Source organism: Hydra vulgaris, chromosome 06 (assembly GCF_038396675.1).
Source record: "Hydra vulgaris chromosome 06, alternate assembly HydraT2T_AEP".
Lineage (NCBI taxonomy): Eukaryota > Metazoa > Cnidaria > Hydrozoa > Anthoathecata > Hydridae > Hydra > Hydra vulgaris.
Genome location: NC_088925.1, coordinates 42,650,052 through 42,653,967, shown reverse-complemented (window position 1 = coordinate 42,653,967; position 3,916 = coordinate 42,650,052). Strand labels below are relative to the sequence as shown.

At 27.7% G+C, this 3,916-nt stretch overlaps 1 long non-coding RNA gene across 1 annotated transcript; it reads right to left on the bottom strand.

Moving 5' to 3' along the window:
• Positions 1-202: 202 nt before the first annotated feature.
• Positions 203-3,136, bottom strand: LOC136081873 (uncharacterized). Its single transcript, XR_010639207.1, has 2 exons — positions 2,864-3,136; positions 203-402 (listed from the first exon to the last, which is right to left on the bottom strand). It is a non-coding gene; the product is annotated as an uncharacterized LOC136081873 (long non-coding RNA).
• Between the last annotated feature and the right edge of the window lie 780 nt (positions 3,137-3,916).

Here is a 3,916-nt window from a genome sequence, read left to right as displayed (position 1 = left end):
TTTTGATTATGAGGCGAGCGTTCTACCACTACACCACTACTGTACTACCGTTGAATAACAACCTAGACGGGTATTATTCGACGATTTTAGCGATTTTAATGTATGCATAGCGCAATAATAATAAAATGTGACCTAAACTTAGTTTACTATTTCTTACTATGAGAATGTTTTAAATACAAACGATATTAAAGAAACGACACACTTCATGCTACACTAAAACTTTATTTGGAAAATAAAATCAATATAATATCCTTACACATCAATGAGAAAAATAATATCCTTACACAATATAAATAGCAAAATAAAACAACATGGTTTTTAAGTCCTTTTGAAAAAATTTAACTTGGTTGAAACTTGGGCATTTTCGGAAGAAATTCGATTTTTCCACATGGAATTACAAGCCTACATAGAATAGAAATATAGTATAATATAAATAGTATCATAAAATCACAACGAATAAATAAAATAATTATAAAAATGCTTTTGTGCCAGAAGAGTACTTAATAAATGCATTGATTAATGTATGTCAATAAATTGATTTACAAAATGAACTCTAATTGAAGGATTTGAATTTTTAAATCAAATAAATGTTAAAAATGTTAAAACAGCCATATCTTTGATGGGCGGACATAAGAGTATAACTGCAAAAGTGTAACTTTTCAGGAGAGCAAAAAAACATTATTATAAACCCAATTATTTTGCTACAGAAGTCATATTTTGAGAAATGGGTTATTACTTTTATTCTGTTTGAACCGAATGGTGTAAATATACTGTTAAAACCATTGATGCCGGCATACACAAGACACATTTTCTCATATAAATCGTTAAATGGTCAAAAATGCAGTTATACTCTTATGTCCGCTCATCAAAGATATATCAACATGCCAGAATAGTCTATACTTTCACAATATTCTATAAAAAATTGATCAAACATCTCATTATAATTAAAAATTACATAGCCATATTTTTAAATACTACTTTTGGTGTAGTTGTAATAGTAGCTATAATCAACTGCAACTGCGACAAAATGTATGTAAATAAAGAACTCACTTTAATAACTGTACCTATTGACTATATCTTATATCGATAACCCTAGTTGAATAACTGATGACAGTAAGAAAAAAACAACTACAAAGTGAGCAAAACAAATCATCATGCCAATAACAAAATAAAGAACAAACAATAGTTGACCTAAATTAGCCAATTGTATAACTTTAGACATCTATAAGACACTTACAAAAATAAAATAAGTAATGAATTTTTTAAATATTAACTAGAACATAAGGTACATAAACAAATCAACAATAAAAAACAAAAAAAACATATTTATGTATATTGATTGAATTTAAATATTCAAATATGTCATAAAAACAAAAACAGTAGAAATAACAGGATATATTCACAACATTGATAGTACTAAAGACACACTGTTTATGACAGTATAACACAGTAACAAAAGGAAACATCTCTAATTTACCATTCTCAATACATTTCAGGTAATGCTACCGCAAGTCATTATCTTTTTATATAACTAAACTTAGGTTGATACTGCTACTTAAAACCATTGCATTTCTTGAAAAGAAATGCAATGGTTTTAAGTAGCAGTATCATTGAATTTCAAGAAAAAATCACAATCATTTTCATGTGCAACTCTATAAACTAACAATGGCGCATCACCTTTACTTAAACTATTAAAGAGTGAATCATAAAACTAAACACACTTCCAATGTGAAACAACATCAGGACACATTACTTAGAAACACCCAATATGATTTTTTAACATTAATCATTTGCATACAACTGTAACTTTCTGAAAAACCACATGAATTAAAACAACTAAAAATGCAAAAAATCCAGATATTTTAAACTTGGAAACCCAAACATTTTAGAAAACTGATATAAAACAAACTTTGTGCTATATCAATCAAGGTATCATCAAGCCAGCCAGGTGAGTCTCTTAAAATATCTAAGGCCTTGTCTTTAGACTGTATTGACAAACTTTAAAGAAAACTTTAGAAAAATTTTGAACTTCGACAGCCCCTTTTTACAACAATACTATCATTAACAAATAGCTTATTTCAAACCTTTACCACTACCAGTTTAAACTCTGAACCTTTTTCTCATTGATTGGTTTAAGGAAAATAAGCAGAATTTATCAAATGACCTAAAATTTTAGAGTTTTTTGAAGAGTACCAAAAATCTATAAAATAAAGTAGTTGCATAAATTGTTAATTTTTCAACATATTAACTTCAATTATCAGTAATTGTAATAATATATTTTTTTCAAGTTTTATTAAGGCAAGAGGTCAAATAAGGTCTAAGGGAAGTTTGTGTACCTATAGCCAGATTTTTTTAGTGCCCAAATTTAAGTCCCCAGACTTGTCTAAAGAAGGCAAAACTGATATGATCACATCTCTATACTAATTACTTTGTATTAGTATAAGTATATTGACTTATACTAATAAAATTCCATCAAGTAAAATGGTTTTAAAATTAGTGGCCCTAGGTACAATAAGCTTTTTTTAAACTGTACCTAGGGTCACTTTCTGAAAATTAGATTCAAATCCATAATAAATTTACAGTTAATTTGGTCTTAGATTGTTTTCAATTAGTATTTCTAGTAATACTTAATTGCAACTCTTAAATACATAACAAAATTGACTAATAGTTCTGAGCAAAATCGACAAATAAGTCAATGCATAAAATGGAAGTCCTAAAACAACTGTGAGTTTTGAGATGCTGGGACATAGTAGAAAATTAACTTCAGAAACATAAAATAATATAAAATATACAATAATAATAAGCTCTTAATCATAAATTATATAAAAGTTTAACTTAAATAGTGGGTTATATATACACATACCAAAAATTGACACTTTTTTATTATAATAATTTATTATTCCATCAGAGACTGCTAAATATCTTCAACAGAGTAATTATAAACTCGCATTTTAATTATATAATTTTAAAAAATTTTAAAACATGATTATTTTTGTTTTTCGAGTTGATACCTAACGGAAACAAGGCTACTTATTTAACGATAGATTTAACCTACCTAACGGAAGCTTTGCGCTGTATCTGCGCAGGCGTTACGCTTGCGCAGAACTGACTGTCTACTTATTTAACGATCTACTTATTTAACGCGACAACGGCTCCTAAGCGAAGGTAAATACGCCATTTTGAAATACGATAAAATATTTACGCGAGATTTTAAAAAATATTAAACGAGATTTTAAAAAATAGCGCAACACACTTTTGTTTTACTGAGTAAACGCGTTCTAAATTTTACATTCTAAAATAATGGCAATAAAAAATAAAACAATAGATTTTGAAACGATGCGCTTTAATGTCTTTGAAACCGCGAATAATATACTCAATGACGCTGATACGCAAATTTTTCTAATGTATAATTTTAAATCTCGATATTTTGAAACAGAAACTTTCAAAACTGAACTTGAAGCTTATAAAAATAATTTTACGGTAATTCACATAAGTATAAGAAGCATAAATAAAAATTTTGACAAACTTAAACATTTCCTAATTGATTGCAATTATTCATTCAGTATGATTTGCCTAACAGAAACTTGGTGTTCTGATGAATCAATCCAAAATAACTCTAACTTTCAAATTCCAAATTATAAATTTTTATCTTCTGAAAGGAAAGCATACAAAAAAGGAGGAGGGATTGCAACTTATGTTCGGAATAATCAAGTGATAAAAGTGAGAAAAGATCATTCCATTTCTAACCCCGATAGTGAGGTCTTTACAATAGAGATCATCAACTCCAAATTTAAAAAATATTATAGTCTCTACCTGTTGAAGGCCACCTGAAGGTAATAATAAAAAATGTTCTAATTATCTAGAAGAAATTTTTCTTAAAATCAATAAAGAGCAAAAAAAGTTGTTCTGTATCGGG